General features: G+C 37.5%; 1 protein-coding gene across 1 annotated transcript in view; it reads left to right on the top strand.

Moving 5' to 3' along the window:
- The first annotated feature begins 4,373 nt into the window (after window positions 1–4,373).
- The window catches only part of RTL4 (retrotransposon Gag like 4), a 138,847-nt gene continuing 119,635 nt past the window's right edge, over window positions 4,374–23,585 (top strand). Inside the window, exon 1 of the mRNA XM_078063903.1 lies at window positions 4,374–4,457. The gene's annotated coding sequence lies outside the window, so the exon portion shown is untranslated. The remainder of the gene's footprint in view (window positions 4,458–23,585) is intronic.

The following is a 23,585-nucleotide window of genomic DNA, read 5'->3' as shown; positions in this document are numbered from 1 at the left end:
TTGCCTTGTTCCTCTTTTTCATTTGAGTATGGTCATATGGTTGGGTGTGGAGCCTAGTCCTCAAAGTGAAGGATCTGGACCTTGTTGTGGCTGATGTCCAAAAAAGATGCCTAAGGATAAAGTTCACAACTCCAGTTATATCTATGTGGCACTGAGGCCATGCTAGGAAGACAGCAATGCCCAGAGCCAAGGGTGTTTAGCAAGGGGGAAGGAAATTTCACATGGGAAAGTGGCCAAGATGCCCTTCTTCAAGGTACCAGCCTATTCTGTGTGTGTGTGTGCGCGTGCATGTATGTATAAGTATGTTATCTCCTGGGGTACTGTAAAGGTATGTGGTTGTTTTGGCAGGCACTGATAAGCACCTGAGTGGATAGATGTAGACTGCAATCCTAGTTTTACTACAAGTCGTCCTGCAGTAAAGAAACCTGATTACTCTTTGCTTACCAGAATTTTCTCATATTATTTTGACTCACAGAACTATTACCTGTGTGGCAGCCCACTGAACACTATTCCACAACACATGTTTTGAGAAACACTCTCGTATATTGTTCTAGAATGAGATACAATAACTGTTAATAAACTTCCTGACCTGCCCATTATTGTCTTACTTCCTTCCGCCCTTTCCCCATGCTTCTCTTCCCCCACCCCACTCTTCCATATCTCCTTCCTTATCTTTCCTCACTTCCCTTCCACACACACTGACACATTACTAAGAAATTCGACTGTCACCAAAAGCATTTCAAGAATCCCTTTTGTATCAGGAACAATGCCAAGGGCTGTCAGAAGGTGAAAAAAAAATATTCCCTGCCCCTCAAGAGCTGTTAGTACCTCCTATATCTGGGCTGGGTGGATATCTTGGGTAGATATGCAGATTCTTCATAACATAAATAATCTATATGCAAGCAAATGGCTGAACACATGGCATGTTCATGGAGGGGATGAGGAGTAGTCATAGTGAATTACAGCTACACCTTTTTCAGTACCAACAACTTGCCAAATACAGCTCAGTAGGGAGAGAAGAAACACAATCATTATTCCCTGTATAATATATGCCATTGTACAGCCAGTGCTGTACTCTCAGAGGGACATCGTGCAATTTTCAGATTTTGTCACGTGCTGCCTCCTTTGGAAAGCTGCACAAGAATTAGGGAGTTTGGTTTCCACTGCCAGCTCAGCCATGAATTTGCTGTGGGAACTTGAGCAAGCCACTTGGCCTCTCCGGGCCTCAGAGAAGATTTCATTCAATGACTTGGAATGGCCTTTCCCTTCCTGGTCTGAAATTCTGTGATTGGTCTGACGAGATTGTTGCCCCCTTGGTGGTGGCTTTGGGTGAGGAGAGGTAGGGGATGCAGAGGAGATACTTCCCTTCAGAACCTGTTGCTGGTTCTCAAAAGCCCCTGGCCAAATGTCTTTGGGAAGGAAGAGAATGATAGATTTTTAAGTGAGAGCTGATTGTGGGTGGGTGTTTGTGTGTCCATCTTGATACCTTTTCCCCTCCCCCAAACTCCAGCATTGTTCTGCTCAATGAATATTTGAATTTGAAGCACATTTGTTCAGATCTCATTTACATTCTGGGAGTGAGCTATGGTGTGCTAGTCAAGAGAACAATGTGTGACAATTGAATAACCACAGCAATCAATTACCTAGAACATAGACATAGGCAGGACTCCAGGAGAAGAACCTAACATGTATTATCTCACTCAAGCCTCACAACAATCCTGTAAGGAAAGTCAATTCGAATTATTCTTATCTTACACGTGAGAAAACTAAGCTTTGGACAATGACTTGTCCAAGGTCACACAAGTTATTGGAGGAGCAGCTTCCAAACATAACCACACTGACCCCAGAGCTGCTCTTAACTAGCATATTTTTCTTTTAACTGGATAGAACAGGTGTCCTGGAAAGGAATCAGTTATGAAGAGGGGAGGGATGGAAGGAGGGAAGCAGAACCACTTGCCCAGGCTGGGTGAGCCCTGGGTTTGGCAAACATTTTGTCTTATGCTGGCTTTGTGTAGAGGCATTAGATGCAGTGAAGAGCAGTCTCCCTACAACATTTAGCACTCCCTGCCACCTCTGTTGGAAACTGTACTCCCTGGGAGGCTGGTGGGAGCAAAGTGGAAGAGCTTCTGCAGTGGCCACATCAGGAAGCTTGTCCCAGTGCTATCTGTACATATGACTGGCCAAGAGCTAAGTCCTGAAAGATGAGAAACTTGTCCTTGGCACTTTTCTGTGCTCTTTCAGGGTCCCTGTCCCTCTCTGCTCAGCATCGATTAGAAACCTTGTGTGCATATGCCACCTCTGGGATTCCGGGTCCCTTCATGCTGGCACTACCGTCCTCAAAATGCGATATTCAACAGTTCCCAGTGCTCCAGATCTATTCATCCTCATCCTCCAGTTAAAATCTGATCCTGTTCCTATCACTGACTAACGTGATAATGGCAAAAAATGATAATAGCCAACATTTATCAATTATTTTCTATGTGTGGGGCTCTGTTCCAAGCATTTACATGCAGTATCTCATTTAATTCATACAAGCCTGTTGGCAGGCACTTATATTGTGTCCACTTGACAGTGGAGGATGCTGAAGTTCAGAGTTTAACTTGTCCAAGGTCAGTCAGCCAACTGCTAAGTCGCCGAGGAAAACTCACACCCAGGGTTTTCTAACACAAAAACCCATGCTCATGGATGTCCACTAGTCCATATTACCTCAGAAATAGCATGTCAATACCCTGGATCCTCAGTCTGCCTAGTTGGATGTTGCTTTCCCATCTGAGGAAGTAACTTGTCTTTACAGGGTCATCCCACTGCAAACAATCTCTTTTCAATGTATTTGGGCTATTGTACAGGCCCTACAGGATACACACGATTTAAGATTCCTCAGGATTTTTTTTTAAAGTAGCTCTCATTTTCCCTCCGTTTCTCCCTTCAATTCATGTCACCCAAATTCAGCACATTTTTCTAGTTGCCTCCTGAGTTTACATTCATACGTGATCCTCACTGTGCCCTAGCTCGGTTAATTTGAACTTTGAGGAATGTTAAAATCTCTGAATCTGGCCCTGATATTCTTTCCGTTGCTCTTTCATCTTTGTTCTCTCAACAAGAACTGCCGGCCATCTCCCCTCACAATTCTCTTACTGGCTTCTCCTTTTCTTCATCGCCACACACAGATGGACTCATTTGTTGCATACTTTCCTTGTGATCACAGTCTCTGCTCCCATTGGAAGGTGTTCCCTAGTACTATTAGTTGCAAGCAAAAGTAGGTTTGGGGAGTGCCTGAGGTCTGTGGGGGTTTCTAAAATACAATTTTGACTTAAAATCACACCATGTTTTGCTAAAGCACCAGGATTTGATTGGAGTAAGCTGGTTTAGAGGCCTCTAAGAGGTCTCAAATCTGCTATTCAACTGGGAGAAGATAAATTTGATACTTGAACATTATTCAGATATAACGAAGTAAATCACCTGCTACTCTGAGACAAAACTAGGATAAGACTTGGTAGCTTTTTTTAAATGATCTTTTTATTCCTCGGTTGGATCTTCCTGATACCATAATGAATGCAAATATTGAAGGCAAACACATAGCTAACAGTGTATACAAGTTGGTGCTGTGAAAAATGTGCATTGTGGGCAAGTCCTCTCTTTTTCTCAGTACTTAGCTTCACCATATTTTATAAGTAGCAATTCTAGTTCTCTGGATAAAGGGCTAGTAAGTAGGAAATTTGAGGACAGTTTGAGCATAGGGGAAAAAGAGCATCTTTCCTTTTCTCCTGGATACCAGTCACATCTTCCTGGTCTGATTTCCCCATATCAGATTGTGTTTAAATTCTCTCTGTATGTTCGATATCTGCGCAATGTGCCTATTGCTTGGCACATAGTAGAGGTTTGGTAAACAGTGGTTGTTTAGGTGAATGAGCGGATTTGGGCAGCAGTTGTGTGTTGATTGCTTGTTCTGGATTAATCATTCGTGTTAGCCTATGCTATTCTTATCAGGCACTCACTGGGGCCAGTATACCCAAACCCTAGGTGGAGTAAATCACTTCACGTGGTATGGAAATGCAAGAGGTTTAGGATGATTCTAATGAACCCAAACCAAAACTTCCTCCTGCCTTCAGTACCCTTCAAACCCATCTCCAAATGCCACCACATTGGGGGTTAGGGCTTCAACATATGAATTGTGTGTGTTGGGGGGTGCAGTTCAGTCTATAGCAATATCTAGTAGAATAGACTGAAATTCATATAACTTTCTTTTGTTTTACAATAAAATCAGAGATAACAAAATAATTCCAGTCTTGCAACAAATCCCTTTGGGCTATACCTCTGACATTACGCTGGGGGATATTTTTTCTTTCTCTTCTGCCCAGGGGTCCTCGAAGTGAGGTTTAGGAAGCGCTGCCAAGGCTGCATAAGCTGTTCCAGTATGAATGGTGCTACTTGAAGTTGTGCCCTGAAGAAGCCTTAAGGTCTGTGAAGCTGTTAGGAGTAGGTTATATGTGCATGTGAATTAAAGAAATGGAAATGAGTGCGATAAGGCTGAGGACACGAGAGCACTGAAGGAGAAAAAGGGGCAGAACTGAGAATTGAGAAGCTGGGGCCCTTGATGATTCTCTTCTTCAGTTTGTTTGTTGAGGGGAGGGCTGGTCTTCCTGTGACCTCTTTCCCATCTGACTTCCTGATGGAAACATGGACTGTTAGCTGTACTTCTAAGATGGTCCTCAGATGAGTTCTAGGGAAGTAGGTTAACACTGAGTCCCAACAGATTTCGTTTCTGACAGCAGGAATGGGGAGCACTGGACAAGAATTCTGATTCAATAACCTTGTTTAAACTTTCTACAAGGCACATGTGGTCAATGTCACTGAGACTTTTTCTTCCTCCCCTCCATATTTAGAAAGCAATATGTAATGAGCTCACATTCCTTCCTTTACACTGTGGAAGCCACAATTAAGTACAACTTAAAAGGTATTCTCCAGTGTATAGGATTTCCTGAGTTTTGCTTTAAAATCTTCCTTGTAGGTGCTCTGGCCTGTCTCCTAACTCACCTTATTTCCTTGATTTGTCCAATTTTCACATTCACTTCCTTTCTGTCCCTTTACTTCCTTTCTGTCCTTTCATAGACACCTTCCCCTTTAGTACCCCTGTACATTTAAGAAGACTTCTTGCTCACCTCAGAGTGTTTGCTCTGACCTTCCCAACCCAAACCAGTTTCTAGTAAATTTCATTCACTAAAAATAATTAATATAGACATATGGTACCTTGTCCACAACCAATATTACCTTAGTTGACTTGAACAAACTGCTTCCTTCATAAAAATCCATTAAAAAATAAAATAAAATAAATGAAAATCCATTCATTCTCTTGGCAATAATATTAACAATAGCAACCACAGCCACCGTTCACTGAGTACCTATGGTATTACATTTCTTTTCGCATTCAATCATGCAAACAACTTTGTGTGTCAGGTATTGGTATTCTCATTTTAGAGTTGAAGAAATCAAGGCTCAGGGAGAAGAGATTTGCTCATGGTTTCTGCTAGAAATAGTCCCCTACTCAAAAACATCTCTGTTGCTAACTTGGTACAGAGTCATTCCTTGGGTATACAATTAAAATGTTTATATTCTCAAGATAAGTAACCCATTAGTCTCTTTCCAGGCACAAAGTGTAGTAATTGAAAGCACAAGTCGTGGCACTGGATAAATTTGGGTTTGAATTATGGCTGTGTTGGGTGACCTTGGAAATCACTTCAACTCTTGATCTGTTTCTTTATCTGTAAAATAGGGACAATAATTCCCTTGTAATAGTGTTATTATAAGAACTAAATAAGATGGTATCTGTAAAGTGCTAACAGAGTAAGTGTTCAATAAATGACAGCTTGTCATTAAAAATCCTTAGATTTGGGTTGTAAATGATACAGATCCTGCCAAATAGAGAGCAGAGCTTGACTTCCAGTTATAGAAGTTAATGCATTTTGGAGAAAATACCCCAGGACTCCTGGGAGAACTTTGGAAAGATTTCACAGTTAAAGATTGTGTTCTTTTCCTTATGGAATGAGGCAGTATGTTTAGAAAACAATTTGACTTGGTTTAAGAGATCTTGCTGCATAATTTGAATAAAGCCCAGTTGCATCATGGCTCTATCTCTCACAGTGGTATAATCAAAGGAAAACAAGTCCCACATCAAACTAATCAAAGAGCAGTTGATATCTTCACAGCAAGCTCTTTCTAAAGTTAAAGTGCCCAAAACAGAGTACATTCATAAGGAACAGAGAGAGTTCTTCAAAATCCCCTTGGCCATTTCCTGCTCTCAGTATTTTCCACATACCACAGCTGCCCCCAGGTCCCATTTCTCCCCAGCTCTGTCTCCCTAAATCTTTCTCCCAAATAAAGCCCATGGAGACTCTTGTCTTTCTGTTCTCCTCCACCCCTCTTCCCTAGATCAGTTCTTTATTGTATATTTTCTTTTACTTAGATTTCTGCATCAAAAAGAAGAGGTGAGAACATGCTCTTGATGGCTTAACCATAGTTAGGGAATGTGAGCGTTTGTGTGGGGGAGTGCAGAGGGAAGCATAGTTTGGGAGGTAGATTGTGAACACTTATCATTTAATGGCTTCTAGATTTGGAGCAATTTTAGTCAATTGAAATTTAACACTTATTCAAGATATGGCTCCTTAGACTAAAAAGTACTCTTTTGGATAGGAATTTAGCAATTCACAGATGTAATACTGACCTTTGGAACTGTTCTGATTGGTAGCTATTTATGTTTTTTAGAAAAGCATAGTTACCTTATATATTTCAGTACAGAAAAAAAAAAAAATCTCAAAACCCAGGTTCCAGAGTTGTGGTGGTTGGGGAAGATAATAAGATGGGCTTTATAATCAGAAGATAATAAGATTTGGCTTCATAAGAAGATAATAAGATGGTAAAAAGTTTGGAAATCCCTGTTGTGCTTCCCATCATACATATGATCTCATTCAGTCTTCATGATGCCCTGTAAGGTGGGTGTAATTCTGCAAGTGAGGAAACTAAGACTTATGGAAATGAAGTCTGTTGCCTAATGTCACTCAGCTTAGAAGGGATGAAGTTGGGGCTTGGTCCCAGAGCTGTATGATTCCAGAGTGACAAGAGGAATAAAGCAAAGTTGCCCAAATAGTTTTTCTCCCTCTCTCTCTCCCATCCTCTTCCCCCTTTCCCTCCCCCATTCCCTACTCCTTTCCCTTCTTCTCCTCCCCCCCTCCCCTTCTTCCTCTCCCCCACCCCCTTTAGAAAATACATGTCCAATCTTAGAGAAGTAGACTGAAAATTGGTATGGTCATAAGATGGCCAAACAGTTATAGAGCTTGCAGATAACATTGCTCTGGAAAGAATGGAGGAAAAAGAGAATGATTAAGGTACATAGGAACCAGCAAAATTTGTCCAAATGACAAACTCATAAAGATGGATGCTACTATACAACCATTTATGTACTTGCTACCTAGTGTAAGAAATAAAACCTTAATACATTTGAAGCTCCTGTGTAACCCTGCTGCCATCTCAGGAATAAACACTGTACTAAATTTGTCTTTTTCATCACTCCTCCTTGCCAAAAAAAAAAAAAAAAAAAAAAAATGGAATGCCTCCATACACCAAACACTATAATATATACAAATAAAGCTTAGACTATACTAATAGCTTATCCACATATTGCTTATCTCACAATCCTATAAAAAAAGCTTTGTTCATTATTATTTTATAGATTTGCATTCAATTCTTCAGACAGTTACATGCCAAGTACTTGCTAGTATCAAGAAACTGAGATTCAGAGAGATTAGATTTCTTGCTACTGTATGGCAGAGGCAAGCCTTGAACCCAAGTCTAACTGGATCTAGAACCCACTTTTCAATACCTACTGAAATTTTAAAAGTTGAGAAAATAGGATCCAAGCAATTCCTGGTGCTAGTTTTCCTGGAGTCACATACAACTCCCTAATACCATGTGTAATCTTAGTGATGGGAATTTTTTGGCCCTGGTTGACAGGAACTCATTTCCCTTTCCCGTTTTGTTGGAGGTTAAGATAAATATTATGGAATGACAGAGACGTGGATACCTATAAAATGAACAAAAGGGCTGAGAAAGTAGATGATTCATTAGTGAGGAGGAAGGTGATCCAGATGAAGGGTATATAAAGGATTTTTGAGAAAATGGTAGGCAATGTCTGTTGGAAATTTTGTGAGCTTTGGCAACTAGACCGATCGTAAATATGAAAATACTTAAGTGATACAGTTAGCTTAGAACTTTACACTACTCCCACATCTGCTCTTTCATTAGAGCCTCACAAATTGTTCTATTGATTTCCTCATCAATGTTCTCTTTATAAATATAGGACATTATTACTAAAGAAACTGTCTCACTGGCCCAGCTCTTCTACAGAATTTTAGGCCTTCCCAAGTTCTCCCTTTCCATGCATGCTCTGTGTCTGACCAAGCTCCTTTGGACAATCTTGAAGGAGAGAAGTCCCTATTTCTTCTGTCTTCTTTGTGCAGCTTCAGACTCTTAATTCCATGACCCTAAATTCTGGGCTTGGCAGCTTTAACAACCTTCCTTTTTATTGTAAAAGTGGAAAGTTGTAAAATAATTGTGGACCATCACTAGCTGTAATTAATATTATCCTGTTGCCTGGGAAGTGAATACAGAGTGGCAGCCCTTACAGCAAACCCTCCTGGGAGAAACCAATAGGAAGCAGAAGAAGTCTTCATTCTGCTGAGGAGAGAAAGTTCCAGAAGTTGGAACAAGGGTGGGGACAGAGGTGATCAGGGCAGAAAGCTCTCTCTTCAGGAACCAAATGATAAAGAGTTGAAACTGGGAATGATAGAAAGTAGGTCCAGTAGGCTCCTTTGGCCTAGACATCTCCTCAGGAGTGCTGAATGGAAGGTTGTTAGTCAAGGGACCAAAATGGAAGAGTTTGATCCATAAGTGAAGCCCATGGTTACTGTGAGTGGTTCAGGGCCTCTCAAATTCTTCTACCAAAGGAGCCCTAAGGGCAGAACCAATAACTTCCCCCATGCCACCCCCACCATTATGCTCCACAAGATTGGAGACAAAGTCCAAAGTGAATCTCAAATGGAACATGTATTTGAAATCTACTGTTTTCTTTTAAAATTTATGTGAATCTGGCATTCTATCTCTTGTTTATTTCATTTTAATTTTATTCCCCTTTAGCCTCCTACCCCCCTTCCCATTTTCTTCCCCCAACATATGTAACCATGCTCATATGTTTTTGGGTATCTCTTTATTTGAATGTACTATTCCAAATGTATTGTTTTACATGCATGCATTTTAATTTATGTAAATGATATTTATTATGTATCTTCTTTTGGTTATTATACTTTTTCTTCTCTCAACATTTTGTATGTAAGAGCCATCCATGCTCTTTGTATGCCTCTAACCTGATGCTACGCACTGGGACATTACACTCCAGAATGTACATCCATCACATTTTACCTCTCCACTTTCCCAGGAATGAACACTCAAATAGCTGCCAATTCCCTGCCTCCCTGGGCATAGATGCAGGGAACATCTTTGTACATGTCCCCATATGGACCCATGTGAAAATTCATGTGGAGTATATACCAGGAAGAGAATTGCCGGGCTATAAAATATGTGTTTTTATCATTAGATTAAGTTGTGCCAGATTGCTCTCCAGAATGACTGCACCAGCTTTGACTCCCACCAGCAGTGAAGGAGAGTTCGTTCCTTTTTACCCTCATCCCTTCCAATCCTTAGCAATATCCAAATTTCTGTTTTCTGTCAGCCTGAGAAGTGTGAAGTGATAGTCCAGTGAATATTTTAATTTGCATATCTCCAATTATGAATGATTCATGTTTATATTAGATGACCAATCCATGGGAAACTGATGCACTAAGAATCAAGAAAGGTCAAGTTAATCTTGTTGTTTCTGGTTCCCCTCACACACCTGTACCTGCTCCCTGGGTTAGGAACATATGATCTGGGGGAGTACAGTTACTAGCTCTGGGATCTTGGGAAAGTTGCTTCCTTCACTTCGTCTCCATTTCCTCCTCTATAATGGAAGATTGGACTAGATAATCCCACAGAGCTCTTCAAGGTCTAACATTTTGTGATTCAATGATGTCATCCTGCACCATCAAACACTGTGCTAACTAACCCCTTCTGTGTGAAACGCTCCCTCAACCAAAAAAATCCATTCAGTTCATTTTTCTATGTAGTAGCAATTTACTCTCCGCTAACAGTCCATATCTTTCCCTCCCACTTCTCCCAACCAGGAAAGTAAACTGCCTCTTTACACTCTCTCTCTAGCATGTGAACAGAATGGCACCAATTTGTTCCTGCTGTTCTTTAGTCTCCCTCACAGCATTTGCTCAAATTACAGACCTATCAAACTTGGCTGCCCCCAGTCAGAACAAGAGGAAGATAAAAGACAAGCTTGAGTTCAGCCACATGCTGCTGTAAATATGAAATGCACAAAGGGCTAATAATATGACATTATCATCTGACAGTCACATGGTACTCATCATTCTTGGCACCAAATAAACATTATTTATGCCGTTATTTTGCAGGGGAACGGGGAAAAACAAGTAATTTCTAAGCCTCCCCTCATTCAGGCCTTAAGAAAATAAACAAGCAAAAAAACTTTTTAAAGTTCCTTAAAATCAGTCATGATGTATTAGGCTGAACGATGTGAAATTCAATTTTTGTAGGCAAAAACCTGTCAAATATCAGAAAGTTCATATGGTTCAACCTAGTAGATGTGGCATAATTAAAAACTCTCTTGAAAATCCCCAAGGAGTCATTATCAGTGATTTCAGTAATACTACCCTTAACCCTTTCCAGATAGGACTGATGTATACTCTTTGCCCACTAAACAGGACTTAAACAGAGCAAGCCATCCTTACCCCGGCTCACTTGACCATGGCCTGTCCCTTTCCTTGAGTATTTTTGAGTGTTTGCAGTCCATGTTGCTCACTGTGGCACTGTCTGCCCGCCCCCCCCCCCCCGAGCTGTTGTGTAAATCAAATGCAATGATGCCAGGTAAATTTGTTTATTTAGTTTTAAAGCACCAGGCATGTGCAAGGAATGGGGAGGAGCTACTATTTAAGTATGTGTCAGACGTGGTGCTTGGCATTTCACATGCCCCATCCATTATAATCTTTGCAAATGCATGAGAAAGTCACTTTTATGTTCATGTTATAAATGAGGAGGTTGGGGCAGATGTTAAATAACTTGCTAAGAGTTGCACAGCTAGGAAGTACGTGGTAGAGATGGGACTGAAACTCAGATTTTTCTGACTCTAAAGTTTATGCTCTTTCCAATGCTGTGTTCTGCCTCTGATCACAGTCTTGAATAATTTCTAACAACTTTATATGTGGATATTTCTTCAACAATAACATAGGAAGTTGCTAAAGAGAGCTCTTGTACCTGAAATTGGTGCCTATTGTAATTACACACAGCACTTATTTTACAAATATTTCTTAAGCACCTATGCATGGTGGTGTACCAACAAAACTTGTACAAGCAACCTTAACTTACAAATACCTTTCTGACTTGGCTTTCACTTTGCTCCTGTCCCCCAGGTGGCTTTCTGTCATGTATACCAGAACCTGTCACAATCTTCCTCAATTCTTGGAACTTTCTCTTCCAGCTTCTGAAATATTCTTCCCTTCAGGCCAAATACTACCTCATCAGAGAGGCCTTTCTTAGCTGCCCAATCCAATAGAGAAGTCTCTGTCACCCCCATCTTCTACCCTTCTTTATTTTTCTCCATTGCACTTATCACCATCAGATTTGTACAATGTCTATTTTGTTCAACATGTATTCCCAGGGACGCCTGGGTGGCTCTGTTGGTTAAGCGGCTGCCTTTGGCTCAGGTCATGATCCCAGGGTCCTGGGATTGAGTCCCACATCGGGCTCCTTGCTTGGCGGGGCGCCTGCTTCTCCCTCTGCCTGTCGCTCCCCCTGCTTGTGCTCTGTCTCTCTCTCTGACGAATAAATAAATAAAATCTTAAAAAAAAAACAAACCATGTATTCCCAGCTATCTAGAACAATCCCTGGCACATAACAAGTGTTCAATGTTTGTTGAATGAATGAGCAAATAATTTTCCCAGCCGAAGGAGATTACATGAGCCATCATTATTCTTTTTTTTTTTTTTTTTTTAAAGATTTTATTTATTTATTTGAGAGAGAGAGAATGAGAGAGAGAGCACATGAGAGGGGGGAGGGTCAGAGGGAGGAGCAGACTCCCTGCAGAGCAGGGAGCCCGATGCGGGACTCGATCCAGGGACTCCAGGATCATGACCTGAGCCGAAGGCAGTCGCTTAACCAACTGAGCCACCCAGGCGCCCGAGCCATCATTATTCTGATGAGTGAAACAAAATATGTGTGATTGGGTTATTATATCATATTAGTAATACTGTCAGATAGCTTTTGTTAAGAGCTATTTTTTCCTTACTGAAATACCTACACTCCAGCTTCTTACTCTTTATATGGCTTCTCTTTTACCAGCTTCTCTAAGTAAGACACTTGAATTACATGGTGTACTCATTATAGATGATGTGATCTCATCATCACCCCCCACCCCGATTCAGACACTGCGCCTTAATTAGTCTTTATAAAAAGCACACCTTTTAATATCTACAAAAGATACTTTTCTTTCAGAAAGTTTCAAGCCCTGGGTTATTGATTACTGACAGCCAGATTTCATAACAATCTATAAATAGGGAACTGAATGAACTTAATATGCCTATAATCATCCCAAGAGCAAGAAGTAAGAGGAAAGAGAGAGGGAGAGAATATTCTAAAGTCTTCTTCGTTCTTCTAAAGGTCAGGACTATAGACCAACACTGAGATCTTCTACATGGGAGCTTAGTACAGAGTTACTGTGGGCTTGAATGGAGCTAGGCATGCACGGAAATTATGTGTGGGGCTTTTCTGTGAAGTGGAGGATCCAAAAGTCAACTTTTGCAGCCAGATCCAATCTTTGCAGACTAACAGTTTATTATAGAGATACTTAATCTTTGTATGTCTCTTCTGGCCCCATGAAGAGTGAGAAATAGTGAAAGTCTTAGAATTTGTAAAGTCTAGTTCTCTCTTCATACATAATGCAGGTACCTGCTATTTAGTCAGGTAATAGATTCCTTTCTTCCCTGCCTTTCTTCCTTTTCCTTTACTTATCTTCTTCAATTGAAAGACCATTCAAACTTTCTGTTTTTAAGATTTTATTTATTTATTTGAGATTGAGCAAGAGAGCAGGAGCAGGGACAGAGGCAGAGGGAGAGGGAGAAGCAGACTCCCTTGCCAAGCAGGGAGCCTGACGTGGGGCTCAATCCCAGGACCCCAGGGATCATGACCTGAGCCGAAGGCAGAAGCCCAACTGCCTGAGCCACCCAGGCACCCCCCATTCAAACTTTCAACAGCATAGACATACTGATGACATATACAAGGTTGGTGGACATACTGAAGTAGCTGTTCATTATGCCCTATACTCTATGTATAGAACATTCTCCATGGCAATAAAGGTCAGGCAACAAAACCTTAGGGAAACCATTAAGTAATTTGCTTTGTCAGTGACAAAATGGTATCTTAGACAAAGCATATGTGATTAATGGTGGAGGTTGAGAAAAAGAAAGAGTGATGTGATTAGAGGGGTAGAAGCTACCCAAAGCTGTTAGTTGGAATGTATATGGAGTTCAAAGTAATATTTCTTGACTCTAACTGTAACTAATAAACTTATTAACTATAAGCTTCAGTTTATGGCATCAAATTCACATTTACACAATTGTCTTAAATTCCAGTTACCTGCCTCTTAACTTAGCATCAACAAAAAGTCAAATCTTCTCACATGTAGTGGTTTAACTTGTCTTTAAACATCTCCAAGTATTTAACTGTGTAGAAAAGGATTTAGCTTTGTTTTGAAAAGAGGGTGGGAAGTAGTGGCATGAGTGCAACACAGGGAAGATAATGGTTATTACAGAGTCATTAAATAATAGAGGAAGACTGAGGTTGCTATCAAAACAACATCCACCTCATTGTCCAAGTCCAATGTCTTGGGTTTGTAAGACAGACTATCAAGGAGTTACTTGCTTTGCTTCCCTCTGTGTCCCATGGTGACCATTTGCTGGATAGTATTTTCTGGGGATATGGACTCACAAATTGAATAGGGAACCTTCCCTATGTATATTGAAAAAAAATGATTAGTATGCTTTGCCACTCATCTGACTCTTCTGAACCTCCTGCCTCCATTATAGCATTTTTATTAAAATACCAAAGGAAAGTAACACTTAATTGAATGCCTACAAAGACAAAGGTATTGGGTTAACTGCTTGAAATATGTCATCTCATTTAATTCTCCAATAACCCTAGGAGATACTATTAAATTCATTTTTGGATGAGGAAACTCATGGACAGAGAGATTAGTAACTTGCTTAAAGTGAAACATCTGAGTAATATCAGAATTGGGAGTGAACCCAGGCATTTTGAGTCTAAACACCATACATTGTCTTTCCTATACACTCTCCTGTTAATTTGTCTCAATAGATTGAACATTTAAAACATTATTTAAATGAATAAAAACTCCCAGCCACAATCAAAATGCATCATTACATTATCAATGACTATTTAATTCAACCATGGTTTTTCTTCCAGGCTATAAACTATAATACTTCTTCCAACCCTTAATTTTATAGATATATGTAGAATTCTGAGGGACTGCACTGAGTACCTTGAAATCAAAATCTTGAAAGTTGTAACTTTTCCCACCTAATAGCTTTGGGGAATTTGCAGTGACTTAAATAAGTATAAATTTGCTAGGTTAAGTTCTATATGAAGCTTCTTATTGTATCTATAATCCCACCTAATCAAAACCATTCTTTCCCAACCAATTCTAATATCATATAACATCAAAGTAAAATAAGGACATAACATTTTTACTAATGACTTGCTTGAAGTTAAGCTGTTTTCAGTTTCTTTGTTGTAGGAGGTTTCTTAGAATGATTACATATGTCTCCTCATTTTGTACTACTAGAGTCTTACAGTCTTATATAATAATGATTTTTTAAAAAACTTATGATCTTTTCAGTTCCCAAAGCAAAATATATTTACATTAGTTTTCTTACTTGGCCCTTAAGCCTACTATGGTAAATAGGTGACTTGTCCAAGCTAACAGCCAGGTCTCCTGATTATCAGTCACTTGGTATAGTTCTCCTGTCATATATCAAAACGAAGTCTCTACAGATGATAGCTAATGTGTATTGAGAGCTCACTATATGCACTTTTTCCTAGCAATTTATGCGTAATATCTGGTTTAATCCTCAAACAATTCTATAATGTAGGTACTGTCCTCTTTCTTATTTTATAGGTGAAAACTAAGGCACAGAGAGAATAGGTAACTTAATTATGATCACAGAGCAAATAAGTGGTAATGCTTGGATTTGAAACCAGGGAGATGGGTTATATCTTTTTTTGCTTTCCATCAAATAACCCATGTTACTCTTAGGATACATCCTTCCATGTTTTCTCATGCTCATTCATATACACACATACGTAGAGTTTTGTCATTATTTAGTGGGATTATATTATACATACTTTTTTTTTTTTAAAGATTTTTATTTATCTATTTGAGAGAGAGAGAATGAGAGAGAGCACATGAGAGGGGTTAGGGTCAGAGAGAGAAGCAGACTCCCCGCCAAGCAGGGAACCCGATGCGGGACTCGATCCAGGGACTCCAGGATCATGACCCGAGCCAAAGGCAGTCGCTTAACCAACTGAGCCACCCAGGCGCCCTACATACTTTTTTGCATATTGTTTTTCTCAATCAAGGATACTTTTTGGAAATCTCTCCTAGTCATCTGAGGTAGCATTACTACATTAATTTTAATTGTTGTATAACATTCTATGGAGTAGGTATACAATAATTTATTCAGTCTTCCCTATAGTACAGGGCATTCTCTAATTTGCTTTTGCTTTTGTCAGCTTGTCAGTACAAGCAGTGCTGCAATAAACATCCTTGTACATATGCCTTTATTACAATAGAAGAAACTACAAGGAATGGGACTGCAGAGTTAAGAAGCAAATTAATGTTTTATTTTAATAGATGTTTCCAGATTGCTTTCCAAAATGGCTGTAATACATCACATTTTCACCAACAATATGTGGGTATTATTGGTCTTTAAACTTTGCCAGTATGATGGATTTAAAGTATTACCTCATTTTTACTTTACTTTGCATTTCCCTGACTGCTAGTGAATCTTTTTGTTTTTACTCCTCTATGAATTGATTTTTCATTACCTTTACCCATTTTTCTATTAAGTGGTTTGTCATTTTCCTCCCAGTTTAAAGAGCTCTTTGTTTATTGATAGTAATCTTCTTTCATCAGCATTTTGAATTTTTGTTTATGATATTTTTGTGTATGACATATTTTACCATATAGAAGATTTAATTTTAAATGATCAAATATGTCTATCTTTTGATCTAAAGATTCTAGCTTTCCTAGATTTCTCGTATACTCTCTAGATTGTACCATGTAGTACCCTAGCTTTCTCAGAAGATTTTCATTTTATTATTATTACTACTGTATTGAGATATAATTCACATACAGAATTCCATCCTTTAAACTGTACATACATAATGTTTTCAAAGTTCATCTATATTGTAGCATGTATCAATACTTCATTCTATTTTTATGGCTGAATTAATATTCCATTGCGTGGATTTGTTAATCCATTCATCGGTTGATGGATATTTGTGTTATTTCTACTTTTTGGCTATTATGAAAAATGCTCCTATAAATATATGTATACAAGTTTTTCTGTGAACATATGTTTTCTTTCTTTCTTTTTTTAAAAGATTTTATTTATTTATTTGACAGAGAGATAGCACAAGTAGGCAGAGCGACAGGCAGAGGGAGAGGGAGAAGCGGCTCTCTGTTGAGTAGGGAGCCCGACATGGGGCTCAATCCCAAGACCCTGTATCATGACCCGAGCTGAAGGCACCCGCTTAACCGACTAAGTCACCTAGGCGACCCTGAACATATGTTTTCAATCCTTTTGAGTATATACCTAAAAGTGAAATTGCTAGGTCATCCGGTAACTCTATGGTTAACAGTTTGAGGAACTGCAAAGCTTTTCCAAAGCAGCTGGACCATTGTACATTACCACCTACCAGTAGTGTATGAGGGTTCCAATTTTTCCACATCCTTGCCGACACTTGTTATTTTCTGTCTTCTTGACAAGCACACTTAGTGAATGTGAGGTGGTATCTCAATGTGATTTTGATTTGCATTTCCCTGATGACAAAAATGTTGAGCATCTTTTGATGTGTTTATCAGCCATTTTCCTATGTTTTTTGGATAAATGTCTATTGAAATTCTTTGACCATATTTTAATTCTGTTGTCTTTTTATTATTGAGCTGTTTTTCCTGACACTCCCTAGCCTCTGACAACCACTTTTATACTCTGTATTTATGAACTTGAACTTTTTTTTTTTAGATGCTACATATAATTGAAACCATATAATATTTTTCTTTCTCTACCTGGCTTATTTCACTTACATAATGCCTTCAAGGTCTATCCACGTTCTTGCAAATGGCAAGATTTTCTTTTTTCTCATGGCTGAATAATATACCATTGTATAAATATACCACATATTCTTTATCCATCATCAGTTGATGGGAACTTAGGTTAGCTATTATGAACATGGGAGTGCAGATATCTCTTTGATATCCTGTTTTAATTTTTTAAAGAAATATACCTAGAACTGGAATTGCTGAATCATATGGTAGTTCTATGTTCAATTTCTTGAGAAACCTCCATATTGTTTTCCATAGTGGCTGCACCAATTTACATTCCTACCAATAGTGTAAAAGGGTTCTCTTCTTCACATTTTCACCAGCACTTGTTGACTCTTGTCTTTTTGATGCTAGCCATTCTATCAGGTGTGAGGTGATATCTCACTGTTGTTTTGCTTTGCATTTTCCTGATGATCAGTGATGTTGAGCACCTTTTCATGTACCCGTTGGCATTTTGATGTCTTCTTTTTATTACTGAGTTTTAAGAGTTCTTTATATATTTTGGATACTAGACTCTTATTGGATATATGATTTGCAAATATCTTCTCCCATACTTTTCGCTTTCTTGACAGCATTCTTTGAAGTTCAGAAATTTTAATTTTGATGAAGTACTTTAGGTGTCATATCTAAGAAACCATTGCCAAATCCAAAGTCACAAAGATTTATACCTATGTTTTCTTCTCTAAGAGTTTTATCATTTTAGCACTTGCATTCAAGTCTTTAAAACATTTTCAGTTAATTTTAGTAAATGGTGCATAGTAGTTTAACTGTATTCTGTTATATGTGGATATCTAGTTGTTTCAGCACCATTTATTAAAAAAAAAACTACTCTTTTCCCATTGAGTAGTCACTCATGACAAAAAATCAACTGATGATAAATGTTAGGGTTTATTTCTGGACTTTCAAATATATTGCATTCACTTATATGTCTATCCTATGTCAAACCATGCAGTCGTAATCACTATAGCTTTGTAGTAAGTTTTGAAAGGCAGAAGTAGCTTTGTAGTGAGTCCTACAATTTTGTCCTTTTTCAATACTGCTGTGGCTATTCTGGGTTCCATATGAATTTTAGGATCAGTTGTCAATTTCTGCAAAAACAAGCAAAAAGACTTTGAAAGAGATTGAGTTAAATCTCTAGATAAATTTGGTACAACAGTATTGCCATCTTATTAAGTCTTCCAACCCATGAACATGGGATATTTTTCCATTTATTTATATCTTTTCAAATTTCTTTCAACAAGGTTTTGTAATTTTCAGTGTGCAAATCTTGTACTTCTTTAGATAAATTTATTATTAAATATTTTATTACATTTGATACCATTGTAAATGGAATTATTTTTCTTAATTTCATTTCCAGGTTGTCTATTTCTAGTGTATAAAAAGACAATTGCTTTTTTTCCCTTTTTTTAAATTATGTTATGTTAGTCACCATACAGTACATCATTAGTTTTTGATATAGTGTTCCATGATTCATTGTTTGCGTATAACACCCAGTGCTCCATGCAATACGTGCCCTCCTTAATACCCATCACCCGGCTAACCGATCCCCCCACCCCCTCCCCTCTAAAACCCTCAGTTTGTTTCTTGGAGTCCATGACTATTGATTTTTGTATGTTGGTCTTGTATCCTACAATTTTGCTGAACTCATTATTAGCTTTAATATTATTTTTGGTGATTCCTTAGGATTTTCTATGTACAAGATAATGTCATCTGCAAATAGAAATAATTTCACTTATCTCCAACCTAGATACACTTTATTTCTTTTACTTATCTGATTACCCTGACTAGAACCTCCAGTACAATGTAGAATAGAAGTCATGAAAGTGGACATCCTTGTCTTAGGCCTGATCTTGGGGGCAAAGATTTCAATCTTTCACCATTAACTAGGATATTAGCTATGGGTTTTTTATAGATGGCCTTTTTTAGGTTGAAGTTCCCTTCTATTCCTTATCCCTATTGTTGAATGTTATTATCATGAAAAGATGTTGGATTTTTTCAAGTGTTTTTCTATGATTATGTTATTTTTTTCTTTATTTTATTAAGAGGGTGTATTGCATTGATTTTCATATGTTGGACTGACCTTGCGTACCTGAGATAACTCCTTCTTGGTTATGGTGTTTTGGAGCAGGGCTGGCTTCATAGAATAAATTGGAATGTGTTATTTTTTGTCTTCCAGTTTTAAAAAGAGCTTGTTTTAATTCTTTAAATTTTTGGTAAAATTTAAAAGTAAAGTTATTCAGTCCTGGGCTTTACTTTGTGGGAAATGTATTGATTACTATGTCTATCTCTTTACTTATTATTGGTGTATTCAGATATTCTTTTTCTTCTTTAGACAGTTTCAGTGGTTTGTGTCTTTCTAGGTATTTATTAATTTCATCTAGGTTATCTAATTTTTTGTCATACAGTTGTTCAGCGATTTTCCTCATAATTCTTTTATTTCTGCAAGGTTGGTAGTAATGTCTTCTATTTAATCTGAGTCTTCTCTATTTTTGTCTCGGTCAATATTGCTAAAAGTTTTTCAATTTTTCATCTTTTTAAGGAACCAACTGTTGGTTTTGTTGGTTTTCTCTATTGTTTTTCTATTTTCTATTTCTTTTTTTGTGCTTTGTTTATTGTTTTTTATTTACTTCTTTCTGCTTGCCTTGGGTTAATTTGTTCTTATTTTCCTAATTTTCTAAGATGGAGGATTAGGTTATTGATTTGTGATCTTATTTTTTTTAATATAGGCATCAATAGCTATGAATTTCCTTCTGAACACTTTTGGTTCTATCCCAAGAGTTTTGGTATCTTATGTTTTCATTTTCATTCATCTCAGATTAGTTTCTAATTTTCTTTGTGTTTTCTCTTATTGTGGTCAGTAAATATACTTTGTATAATTTCTTTTATTAAAAGATTTTATTTATGGGGCGCCTGGGTGGCTCAGTCGTTAAGCGTCTGCCTTCAGCTCAGGTCATGATCCCAGGGTCCTGGGATCGAGCCCCGCGTCGGGCTCCCTGCTCTGCGGGAAGCCTGCTTCTCCCTCTCCCACTCCCCCTGCTTGTGTTCCCTCTCTCACTGTGTTTCTCTCTGTCAAATAAATAAATAAAATCTTTTAAAAAAAAATAAAAAAAAAATAAAAAAAAAAAAAGATTTTATTTATTTATTTGAGAGAGAGAGAGAACTCAGTGGGGAGGGGCAGAGGGAGAGGGAGAGAGAACCTCAAGCAGGCTCCATGCTGAGCGGGGAGCCTAACTCAGGGCTCAATCCCACAAGGCTGAGATCACGACCTGACCTGAAACCAAGAGGTGGACTCTCAACTGACTGCACCACCCAGGTGCCCCTATACTCTGTATAATTTCAATCCTTTTAAGTTATTAAGGTTTATTTCATTGTTTAACATTTGGTCTATCTTGGAGAATGTTCTATGTGCACTTGAGAAGATGATGAATTTTGCTGTTGTTAGGTAGAGTGTTCTATAGATGCCTGTTAGTTCTAGTTAGTTTATTGTGCTGTTCAATATACTATTTCCTCATTGATATTCCATCTAGTTGTTCTATCCATTATTGCAAGTGGGGTATTGAAGAATCCAACTGTTATTGCTCAATTGTTTATTTCTTCCTTCAAGTCTGTCAGCTTTTGCTTCATTCATTTTGGTGCTCTGTTAGATGCATATATTTTTAAAATTGTGATGTCTTTTAGATGGATTCATCCTGTTATCATTATAAAATGTTCTTATTTCTCTGTAGTAACAAATTTTACCTTGAAGTCTATTTGTCTGCTATTACTATAGCTCCTTTCCCTCTCTTTTGGTTACTGTTTCAATGGTATATCTTTTTTTCCATCCTTTCACTTGGATCATATTTTTATTTATTCTCCCAATTTCTGCCTCCAATTGGAGTGTTTAACCATTAACATTTGATGTAATTGCTGATAAAGCAGGATTTACATTTGCAATTCTATCATTTATTTTCTTTTTTTAAAAGATTTTATTTTATTTTAGAGAGAGAGTGTGTGAGCAGGGGGAGGGGCAGAGGAAGAGAGAGAGAATCCCAGCAGACTCCACACTGAGTGAGGAGCCTAAGGTGGGTCTTGATCTTACCACCCTGAGGTCATGACCTGAGCCAAAACCAAGAGTCAGAGGCTCAGCTGACTTATTATTTGTTCTCTATATGACTTGTGTCTTTTTTGTCCTTACATTGCTCCATGAATGCCCTCTTTTTTGTTGAATAGATATTTTCAAATATATCACTTTAATTCCCTTGTCATTTATTTTAGTCTATTTTTTGAGTTATTTTTTAGAGACTTCCCATTTATCATTGTAATTCATAACAATTTTGTTTGGATTAATGTCAACTTAGGTTCAATTGTATGCAAAATCTTTTCAAATGTTATTTTTATCAAATTTAAAATGGAAGTTTTGCTGACATTATAAAATGTATTGGAGAGCCTTCCATTGTTTTCTGTGGCCTGGAATTATTTATATATCATAAAAATATTTAATCTTTAAAGGTCACATAAAACTTGGTGGTAACTCCTGTGTCCCAGATGAAGCCTTTTTCAATGGTAACACATTTACCTATTCAATTTTCCTCTCTGATATTTGGTCTAGTCAAGTTTTTCACTTCTTTTTGGGTCAATTTTGGAAAGATTTTCAATGTTGCTGTCATGGAGTTTCATTATTTCTCTTTTCATGATTATGTTTGTTTCTTATTCCTATGCATCTATTTTGGCATTCTCTGACTCTCTCTTTTTCTCTTTCTGAAACAGGAACATTAAAAGTTTATTTTCCTTAAAAAAATCAGCTTTGGATTTATTTGTCTTTTCATTTTTTTGTTTTTTTAAAAAAATTCATTAAGTTTTAGCTTTTATCTCTATTTTTAAGCTTTATTTTGTTATTTTTCTACTTTTTGAAGATGAGTAAATTTCTTTATTTTCATTCTTCCTCTATGATGAAGTCAAAGCTATATATTTTCATCTGACTACAGTTTTCATTGTCTTATAGATTTTAGTATAAAGCATTCTCCTTCCCATGTCATTTAGGTATTTTATAATTTCCTTTTATATCCTCTTTGATCCAAGGGTTATCCAGAAATATTTCTTAATTTAGTTTCCAAGTCATTAAGATTTTTATGTCCAACTTTTCATTTTTAATATTGTTGGATTATGATCAAAGACTTCAACCAGTAAAATATTTTTTTCATTATTTTATGGTTTTCCTTGTGGCCAAATATCTGATCAATTTTGTTAATGTTTCATGGTCATACCAAAGAATGTATGTTCTTTGTTTGTTGATTGTTTCCTTCTATTCCTTTATATTATTTTTTGTTTACTAGGGCAGTGTGATCTCAGAATGGTATATATGATCTCTCACTATAATTTTATTTTATAAAGTTTTTCTTTTATTTATAAAAGTTTTTGTTTTATGTAGTTTTGTATATACACATGTGTGATTTTTACCATTACTTTAATATCCCTCTTATTATGTTTTGTGTATTAAACCTTAAATTTACTTTGTCTGATATCATGATTTCCAGTTCTGCTTTTTTATTTTCTCACAACCACCACTACCACCATAATGCCTAGATTTTGCTTAAATTATTACTTTTTTTTCCTAAACTTGTGTTTTCCAATACATAGCCACTAGCTACAAACTACATATGACTATTTAAATTTGCCATAATTAAAAGTAAATAAAAATAAACATTCAGTAACTCATTTGTTCTAGTCACATATCAAGTGCTCAGTAGCTACACATAACTAATGGCTACTGCTTTGGACAGCACATTTATGGAACATTTCTATCATCACAGGAAGTTCTATTGACAGTACTTCTCTAAACCAGGGATTGACAAAATTTCCATAACAGGCAAGATAATAAACATGTTAGGTTTGCAGGCCTTACTGCCTTTATTGCAGCTACACATTTCTGTTTTGCACATAAATCAGAGATAATACATAAATGAATGAGTATGGCTGTGTTCCAATAAAACTTTATTTATGGATACTAAAAGTTTAATTTCCTATAATTTGCACACATCATGAA

Source organism: Halichoerus grypus, chromosome X (genome assembly GCF_964656455.1).
Source record: "Halichoerus grypus chromosome X, mHalGry1.hap1.1, whole genome shotgun sequence".
Lineage (NCBI taxonomy): Eukaryota > Metazoa > Chordata > Mammalia > Carnivora > Phocidae > Halichoerus > Halichoerus grypus.
Note: the sequence above shows the minus strand (reverse complement) of the source record. Positions and strands in the feature narration are given on the sequence as shown.